Source organism: Notothenia rossii (genome assembly GCF_949606895.1).
Source record: "Notothenia rossii genome assembly, chromosome: 2".
In the NCBI taxonomy this organism is placed as follows: domain Eukaryota; kingdom Metazoa; phylum Chordata; class Actinopteri; order Perciformes; family Nototheniidae; genus Notothenia; species Notothenia rossii.
Genome location: NC_136904.1, coordinates 83,886,580 through 83,897,297, shown reverse-complemented (window position 1 = coordinate 83,897,297; position 10,718 = coordinate 83,886,580). Strand labels below are relative to the sequence as shown.

At 40.1% G+C, this 10,718-nt stretch overlaps 1 long non-coding RNA gene across 1 annotated transcript; it reads left to right on the top strand.

The window, feature by feature from the left end:
• LOC307030100 lies at positions 1-7,868 on the top strand. The gene is made up of 3 exons (XR_013805537.1): positions 1-102; positions 3,964-4,112; positions 7,235-7,868. It is a non-coding gene; the product is annotated as an uncharacterized lncRNA (long non-coding RNA).
• Positions 7,869-10,718: the final 2,850 nt, after the last annotated feature.

Genomic DNA, 10,718 nt, shown 5'->3' with positions numbered 1-10,718 from the left:
TGAAACACCCCTGAGACTTGAGACAGTGATGTTGTCTCACATGTTGATCATGATGGCGAGGACGACTGTCTGTCTGTCTGATGCCAACAGCTAACAACACACGTAAGTGCTGGATGATTGTGTTGGGATGCAACAGAGATTTCTTCTCAATTAAAACCCAAAAGATTATTTTTGGGCTGAAGAGTTCTTGATATGTGACCAAACATTAGAATAGTTCTCATCCAGTTCCTTGGCAGCAGAAGCACTGTGCCTGCAGATAACACAACATCTGATTGTCTTGATTGCACAATCCTTTCCAGCATCTTTTTATTGTCTTTGTGAATTTGTTTAGTGTGACAGTTCCTAACTCAGTCAAGATTACAAGTAGCTATTTTGAGCTCAGAGCCTTTAACCTGGCTCGTTTGCTCCTCTATAACTTGAACCAGCTGAAAAAGCGAGTGAGTCAGTGAGAATGAGTAAGAAACTCTGAGATCAGATGGATAAAATGAGTAATGTTAACGGGGCCGCTCGGAGTGACACACCTACAGGGAATTATCAACAGACTTTCCACTCAGATCTACATGGATTTGAAAATTGTTTCCCATAATTGTTTTGCTTTTTTCATGTTCACTGCTATCCATTTACTTGCTCCTTTTATACTGCAAATGTCACCTCTGTGGGAAAATAAAGGATTATCTTATCAGATAGAGAGAGATAGATAGATAGATAGATGAATATAGATACATAGATACATAGATAAATACATAGATACATTGATTGTAAATTGGGAAATAATTATGCTATCAATATCAATAAATAAATACATATACACACAACCCTAGAAAGCTTAATATCCATCATGTATCTATAGATTAGTCAATATTAAATATAAAAACATAACTTAGAATACATTATAATAGACCAAACTACCACCAGTAAAATCATAACAAAGGATACTTTAAAACTGGAACTACTTTGCACATTTATATATTGTTTGATGTTTATTCAGTATATAAGTCTGCAAAGTAGTTTCGTTTTTTCTAATTTACATTTACAGGCATAAGGTGTGAAAATGAGATCGAGTGTTTGGAGTACATTTATCTGACAGTATCTCATCTCGTGCCATCACAATATTTAAAGCGTTAAAGCCTCTGGAGAACAGCTCAGGCTACATGGTGGAAATGAGCTGATTTATTGTGGAGATGAACGCACTCAGTCGGACATTGGCTGTAAGAAAGAACATCTGTTTTTGAAACCACAGGCCTGTATCGTCTGTATGAACAGAGTCTGTCATGGTTAAACTCTGCACTACAGTACAGTTTATAACAAGTCATATTTAGTGGTGGGGGAAGTACTCTAAAAGTAGAAATATACTAAACTCTAAAAACACTAAAAAAACTACAAAAGTATTGCCATTAGAATAAACTTAAGTGGCAAAAGTAATAGTACTTGTTAAGTGTAATGGCCCATTCAATTACTGAATTATGTTAACTGATGAATTAAAGTGAAGGTGGAACTAGTTTGAAGCACACTGCTGCTGGATATCTTGACCTGAAGTTTTATTATTTGTTGATTTGCTAATAATCAGAACTAGTACAGTAAGAATAGAAGTATAAAGTAGCAACAAAATGAATATACTAGGTTTAAGTACAAGTACCTCAGAATGTTACTGAAGTACAGTACTTGAGTAAATGTACATCATTACATCCCACTGCTGGTCATCTGCTGAGTCTGCTGAGGAGAACAAAGAAGGTCATAAACTGCAGCGAGACCTCTTTGACGAGACTCAAGTTTAAGCTGTGAGACGTCAGAGAAGGAGGGGCGGCTGTGTTGATCCTTGACCTCTGACCTCCCAGTGGTGGAATAACCTTTCAACTCCGTAAGAGGGAAACTGCACAGAGCTGCAGATGTGACAACAGAGCGCCATTCTGCTGTCCAACAACCAAACGGTGTGTGTGTGTGTGTGTGTGTGTGTGTGTGTGTGTGTGTGTGTGTGTGTGTGTGTGTGTGTGTTAGCCTCCTCTTCATTAATACAGTTAGCTTTGTCAGATCTGGGACAAACAGAACAAAGCTGAAACACCAACAACACGTGTTCTTTATATTTCTCTGTTTCTGCTGGGGGAAAAAAATGGTTTCCTGTCCTGCTTCTCTCAGATTTAATAATTAAGTTCGCCTCCTGCTGCAGTCATGGAACATTATTAATGACAAATGTAAACATAAGTGACTTAATTCAAGAAACATATATATAAAAACTATTTAAACATCCTTGCAATAAAACGTTTTTGAAATAGGAAGAGTAGAAGTCCTACGCTCAAAATCATAAAATGAAGTAGACTAAAAGTTAAGTACAATGCAGAATGTCCAATTTCAATAGTGAAAATTAAAGTACCGCATTATAACTACTGATGCTTTAATACATATCATTTTGATGTTGCAGCTAGTAACTCTATATCCTGTTCAGTATAAGTAGAAGCAGCAGAAGTAGAGTTGAACTACTTATGTGTAGTTATATTTGTTATAAAAATCTCATCATCTGTTATTTAAAAAGGAAAAAGGAGGAAGTAATTAGTCCGTTTGAGTAAGTTGAACTAAAGTTATAAGTATTTTCTTTTAGGTACTGCATGAACTTACTGCTCATTCTCTTAACTCCTTAAATACGACTGAAAACCACTTTTGTTTGTGTGAGTCAGCCAGCCAGTCTCTCCCACGACCACCATGAGAACTGTGGACAGGAAGGATGAATTTAAACGTTGATGAGACATGGAATTCAAACACAAACAGTATACGACCTGATTCATATTTGTCATCTGACCTCTGTGTTTGTCGGTTTTCTCTCTGATCTATCATGACTTCATCACTCAGCTGATTTGCCGGAACTAGTTTCTCCAGACTTTCTTCTGCGTATTGATATACGTTCCTCTGCAGTGGAGAAGTCCCTTGAGAGAATGAAATGTATACAAGAGAATAATAAGGAAATAAATCTGTTATGATGTTTATTTAAATTTATATTTCAGATGTGAAGATTTTAGCTCAGCTATTTCCAGCGGTTTTTATTTTGTCCATCCTGCTTTTTAACATTTGTTATGTATTTGTTTTATAGCAGCCTATGTCCTTTTTGTTTTATGATACTACCAGACAGTTGCATGTATTTAAAACTTTTTTTTTATTCTTGTGGAGCACCTTGTAACGTGTATTTGAAGTGTCATAAAAAAGGTGTTACAAAGCTCTAATATTGGGTTTTCTTAATTAAAAAAAATATGTATTTGACCTCCTTCATGTGCATCAGTTGTGCTGCCTTCAGGATCATCAGAAAAATGAAGTCCCCACTCGGAAAATAGGCTTAATTAGTCAAATAAGTATAAAAAATAAACATGTTTCAGTTCCTCTCCATGACTTTCAAACATTTCGAAGAATGATGATGTAGTTCTAAAACAACTATTTCAAGTAACTATAATAAACAATTCAATAGTTGTTATTTGATTAAATGAAATGTCAGCACAAACAGAAATGTGTTTTAAGGAACTGAGTTGCAGATTTCTGGGAATTTGTTCTTTTGATATATGGAGCATACAAACTGAGAGCCGCTGCTGCATGTTTAGTTTCGAACTCTGGGGACAGAAAGCAGAACTGAAACATACCGGAGAGTCATGATGGTTTATATTGTAGCAGAGGATCAGAACATATTAAGTATTAGGCAGAACTTAATCCTTTTGGAAGCGGTTCTTTCAAATAAACTGTTGAGCTGCCCATTTGAAGTAAAGTTTCCTGCCCATTTATAGTATTGATTATAGCCAATTTAATAAACTAGACTGAAATGAACAGACAGTCCCCAAATGCCAATAGACCAAGCTAGAGCACTCTGTGTGATTGGTACTTAATGGGTAACCTGAAAGGAGTCAATACTAATCATGTGTCAATTTGATCCATCCTGTTACTAAAAGACACGGTCTGATTTTCTTGGTCTCTCGCCCCTGGTCAGAACAGATGTTTTGCTCCAGAGGCATTGTGGGTCTGTGTTGCTGTGGCGATGCCTCCAGTATCACCAGCTGTACTTCTCCCCGATGTCAACATCGCTACTGGCAACTAAGACGAAAACAACAACATCATTTTCATCAACATGGTCTCTAAAAATGGTAAGGGGTAAAACCTTAATTTGCATAAATACAGGAAACTGTGTGTGTGTGTGTGTGTGTGTGTGTGTGTGTGTGTGTGTGTGTGTGTGTGTGTGTGTGTGTGTGTGTGTGTGTGTGTGTGTGTGTGTGTGTGTGTGTGTGTGTGTGTGTGTGTGTGTGTGTGTGTGTGTGTGTGTGTGTGTGTGTGTGTGTGTGTGTGTGTGTGTGTGTGTGCGTGCGTGCGTGCGTGCGTGGGTGGGTGGGTGGGTGTGTGCGCGTGCGCGTGCGCGCGTGTGGGTGTGTGTGTTTTGCTTCAGTCCCCAGAAACCAAAGCCTGTCGTTGTCTTCGACATTGGCGAAAGGGTCCACACACTAAAGTTTATTTCTGAATAGAAACCATGTGCAGATTTCAGAGCTTCCCTCTGATGGCATTGAGCTGACAGGAAGTGACCTCACTGCAGCTCTAGTCTCTGATTGGTTGGAGATACATAATGTGCCTCTCACCTTACAGGATGTCCCATTCCTGCTATTCTGTCTCACTTCCTGTTTGTTTATTTTAAACAGGATAATAAACATCATGATGGGAAATTCACAAAAATGGTTAAAATAGAAATTCAAAACAAACACACGCAAAAAAACGCACATGCACATGCATGCGCGCGCGCACACACACACACACACACACACACACACACACACACACACACACACCACACACACACACACACACACACACAGCATCTGTCAGCTGGTCGAGAAGACTTCGTTGTTGTTTTGGAGAGAGATGAATGAACAGTAGAGACGTTGTCAGGGTAACATTCAGAAAACATCATGTTTGAATATTTGACATCCTCTCGAATCTGTGAGGTCTTAAAAATGAAACACATTGCAGAGGGTGTAAAAAAAAAGCTATCATACATTAAACCAAAGTAAATATTTAGCCATTTGTATATTATGACTTAACACTGTTGAATTTATTAAACTAATAACAACGTTTAAGTGCCTCAAGAAGGTAATCCAACACCAAGAAAACAACCGCAACGGTATAAAACATTAGCATGTCAGGCTGCTCGCTGCAGTATAGACTTGCTAGAAGTAACTGTTACATCAAAAGCCATAGAGTGGAGAGTCAGGTTGTTTCTTTCTTTATAATAAGTTAAAGGGGACTTATCATGCAAAATGCACTTTTGTACGTCTTCTATACATGAATATGTGTCCCCGGTGTGTCAGGGAACTCACCAAGTGTCAGAAAACACAACCGTCTCTCTTTTCCCCCATACCCAAATCTCTAAAAATGGGGCTGCAACGGAGCTGATACAGATTTGAATTTTTCTGATGTCAGAAAAGGGGTGCTCCGCCTATATGGGCAACTCTCCACCTATCAGGGGAATGGGGGGTTGGGCCACGGCCACGGCCATTGCCGCTCGAAAGCGCTGGAGACGCTGTAGTACATATGCCAGGACTGTAGGTGGCGCTGTAGTCTGCCACAAAAGCAGCGAAGAAGACTTCTCACCGGGGACGTGCACAGGTACGGACTAATGTTGCCCGGGCAACGGCCCTTTTGAACTTTTTGGCTGACCTGGCCCTCTGGAGAGAGCGAAAGTCTTTTCTTTCTGTTGTGGCCGAACATGATAAGCCCTCAATGAGTATTGTAGAGTCTCGCTGCGATAAAACACACCTTGTCAGCGCTGTCATCTGCCCCCAGTCACGTGACTTTGTTTGCAATCTGACAGCTGAAAAGTAAAGGAAAGCCCTCCGAGTTCGGCCTCATATGGCTATGGTGATCATGTGCCTGCCTGGCTTCGGTGGCCAATCCTCGGGTCAATCTGTCCCCGGAAATGTCCCCGTTTTTATATATGCTTTTATTGATTTTGAGTTTTCTCATGGCAGTTAGAGTATAGGGGACAAACCAGGGGACTTTGCTTCCTCTTGAAACCGTCGGTTATTTACAAAAAAAACATCTAAATATACTTGTTATTGTGCTTCTGTCTTTCTGTGTCTTTTCATCTGCTCCGTAAACTCCCTGACCGCTCTCTCTCTTTTCTTGATCGCCCTCTCACACATACGGGAGAACTCTTCACTGTCCCGCTTCATTTTAGGATTTCTGCCATGTCTCAACTTAAGTTTAACCATCTCTGTTATTAAGTTATGAAATACTAAATAAATAAGTAATTAGATACCTTACCGGCATGTGCTCATAAAGAATGATAAGAATAATGCGTATTGAACTGGTTTAATCAATTAGTGAGTTTATTTAAGTCACAGCAGTTACAATGGTCAAACTACATTAAAACAGAATTGTCCGCATTTTGTCTTTAATAGTTACTAACATTAGATATGTTAATGAGATATGGACCGCAAAACAAAAAATTTCCCTGGTTTTCATTTTTTTTCTTTTTATAAAAAAAGTTCTTACATTTTCGGGGGGCAGGGGGGGAGGCCCTTTTTCTAGTTTAGAGCAATAGCCCCTCCAAATGTCTGTGCACGTCCCTGCTTCTCACAGAATCAGCCCTTGCAAAAACAGGGCTGGAAAAGAGCAAATAGAGCGAAATGAAGCATGGCTAAAATACATGATCTGTTTGGTATTTAAAAAAAAAGACTTCACAGACATGTTTTGTATAGGTATGGCCCTACAATATATCATTCAAATATAGCATGATAGGTCCACTTTAAGCTAACCAGCTGCTGGTGCTGAGTGTTAAGAACTCCTAAATTGTGTGCAGGTAATTCTTATTGGTAATACCTGGATCTCAATTCTTGACATTCAGAACTGGGACAATGCAGACAATACAACATAACATACCATGCCTCCAACATAATCTAGAGAGATTTATTTGTTATATGTAAAGGTTTTCTAATCACAAAGAAGCAGAGCAGGGGCTTCCCTTGGTTAACTCAGGAGGAGACAGCTGTGTGTGTTTGTGTTTTTGTGTGTTGGGGTGTGTTTGTGTGTGTGTGTGTGTGTGTGTGTGTGTGTGTGTGTGTGTGTGTGTGTGTGTGTGTGTGTGTGTGTGTGTGTGTGTGTATACACGTAAGTGTGTCTAGGATGTTATTATTCACTCTGACAGGGGTGAAGGACTAATACTCTTATTTTGACAGGCAGTCAGCCTTCAGTGCTCTTATTTTGATGTCACTTCCACCAGGCGAGGCCTTGACAGAGGTGAACTTCCTGTGACGACGGGAACAGGGAGAGACGGAAACGGAGGATGAGCCAACATATGTCGCCGGGGGCAACGGGTGCCAAAGCCTTTTCTTCAGCAACGCCCCGTCCGAACTAGAGAGTGCCTCGCTGTCCAACAGAAAAGAGGAAATCCATCGCAGTCGCCATGGCTACAAAAGTATTTACATGTGAAATCATCAGTAGGAGGAAGTTCGAGTCAGTGTGTAATTTTTTTCCAACCACAGACACATTTCCTAAAGTGTTCTTTGGAAAAATGTCTTTATAATATGAACTTGATACCTTGCTGATTGTAAATGGGTGTTTACTTTGGAAAGTTACTTACAGTTTTTCTCGATTGTTAACACACATTTTTTTTTTAATTGCTCAGTTTCTCAGAACACTAAACACAATTCACAAAACCACACACCCAAAGTGCAAAACACCTAATTTATCCTGCTAAATTAAGAACTGCACTCAAAACTACATAAACACTTACCAAATGCAAACTTTTGCACCAAATATAACACACTTCATTCATAATACTAGATGGTTTGACCACCCAACTACACACTGCGGAGCATAATCAAAAGCACTTTCATCTGTTATGGGCTATGCTCTGTACATAGAGGTTTCTGCAGAGAAAGATTGCTTGAGTATACAGAAAGACAATAAGTGAAGAAATACAAAGGAGTTGTTGAAAAAAAATCATATTTTATTCAAAGATAACATTGTGCAACATGTGTCTCAGCACATAGTTACTATGCTTCGGATCTCTCTCAGTGGGATGCCCTGTTTGCCAAAACCCAGTTTGTAGCTGCTGCTTCCTGTGCCTCATTGAAAATCCTTAGCCTCCCACCTGCACCTCTTTGTTTCTCAGTCCTTCAGATAAACAACAAAGGTATAGTGGTTGGTCAATGTCTGTGTTGCATAAAGGTAGTTTACCACAGTACTTTGTGCAGGATTTGTGTACAGTTATAGTATGCAACATGCCAACAATTCAATTACAGTAATGAAGTAAATACGTTTCACACCACAGATATAAGCACTGATATATCATGAGAGTATTCTTCTTTTTCCACGTCCTCTCCTTCCAGCTCTACCTCTCATTCTTCCTCCTCTCACTCTCAGCCCAGCCCTTCCTCTTCCTCTTCCTCTTGCTTCCATGTTGGCTTCCATTGTTGCTGTAAGAAAGTACTCACCTGTGGTCTTTGTATAGTGCTAACATCCTGATTGATGAGCCAACAATTATATTATCACGTGTTTGGTCAGGTGGAACGTGTTTCTTGATCATTGGTCCATGTGTGAGGCATTTTGAATATCAGTGTTGTGTATGTGCTAACACTTGACTTTATGTCAGATTCCTACGTCTTACGTGGAGAAACGTGTGCAGGGGTTTGCAAAAAGTGCCATGTTGATTTGCAAAATGTGTGAAAAGCTGAAAAACGTGTTTAGAGTTTTGGAGATTTGAGCCGATATTTTGCTTTTTGAATGTCAGTTAAAATAATTGTGCTTTATGTATCATTTTAGTGTGTTAGCAATAAAAAAAAACTGTAAACTATTCAATGCAGCCCCCCATCCTCAAATCTGACATCATGAAGGTGTGGGTGGGAAAGGGGATTTCCAAAGCTATATGACATCAGCTCTGTTGGATTATATTGGCTCCTTTTGGAGTTTAGGCCACACAAACGGCTCTGTGAGGCTGAACTGATGCAGAGCGGCACTTTGAGCTAAAAGCTTGAGTCGGACCACTCAGACTGGAGGGGCAGGGGGTCAAAGAAGTCAAGATCCTTAAGAACATGGACACTGAAATCAACACAACTTGTCCTTCACACAACACTGGTTCTAAAAGAAGAACCAACAATGCATGTTTTCCTAAGAAGGTTTTAACATTGTAAAGCTAGAATGGTAGAAGACATCTTAATAGCAGTATATCAATTTTTTAATCAAATAATCCTCGCATCATGGTACATTTTAACTTTCTCATAAAGTACAAAACAAAAAACCTTTCATGAGTCATCAACCATACAACCAAAATCCCCTGTACCACTCCAACCCTCAGACAATCTTCATGTGTTCATTAAGGACCCTTCACAGCCTCTCACCACTCCTACCAGGCTGCCGCAGTGCAGCTCTGGCCAAAAAAAACAACCTTCCATCTGTACTATTCATTTTTGTTAAAGGCCAAATAGACGGTCACTCCTTCTGAATGCAGCTTTGCATCACATGGTTTGTGTTTTTCATTTAAGTTACGAGAGACTTTAACCTAATATCATTTGTATCATTATGTGATGGACAATACAGTTATTGTTATGGCTAAATGTTCACATGCTTATGTTTAGCAGAAGTGATACTTGCTATGGTTTTACTCTTTGCTTAGCATGCTTACATTTGATCATTTCAGCTGAGTCATGAAGATAATGTCATTAGTTTTGTTGGTATTTGATAATAACAATGATATGGGAAATATTAATATTAATATTAATAATAGGAGCTTGACGCTCGTCAACTATCAGCAGGATGGCGGGGGAGCTTCGCTGCGGGGAAGCAGTGTGTGGACCTGTCAGCGCAACTTACATGATGCCGAATTTAACAGACACATTTAAATAATTGGTTTAAACGGCATAATAATAAGGACGACCGTCCGTTCTGTGATTCTACAGAGCACACATGTTATGATATTAGGGTCATGCAGAGTGAGATGAGATCGCTGTCCCTTTAAGAGAGAGAGAGAGAGGGGTGTGGCTTATGCATGTGTGTTTGTGGATGGTAGAGTGACAGTGAGGGAACGTGTGTATGTTTCTGGAAGTGAAACGAGGAAGCAGAAAAAAAGAGGTGTCTGTGATGTATTTTGTGAAACAGAAGAACAGCTAAATAAATGCAACGGCCTCCCAAGAAGTGCTCGCCTCTCTCCAGTCATTTAAGCTAAGGCGGGTTATTGAAGCTGAAGCTTGCTGCTTCTGCCCTCCTCGACTACGCGGTCTGGGAGCCGACAGGAAAGTTCAACACACAGATGGCCAGTCCGCCCCTGTGTAGCATAGTATTTCGATGAGAGATGAGCAGATCGCCACTGGGCTTTCAACTAAATACACAGCCACGCAAAAACTGCGGCATTTGTACAGCTCCTTATGGGTACTGCAATTAGTGAAGTGCTTTTCTCCGTGGTGAAACGATCAGCACTGCACCACAGAGGAAAGCGGCAGAAAGTCACCTGGAGTTAAAGAGAGCGGGGCTGCGTTGCGTGCATGGCTTCCTTCTGCAGGTAACGGGGAGACGCGCTCTGGCGTCGGTCTCGTTCAGGATCCGAAAATACAATTTAAATATTTTGCATACTTATTCCACTTATTCCTAGTGTCCCACTGGTTACGGTGCCGCGTGCCAGGGCTTGCCGACCCCTGCTCTAGATCAAAAGACTCATCAAAGTTATCACATTTCATCAATTTGGGAACAAGAATCCCTAAACTAAATGT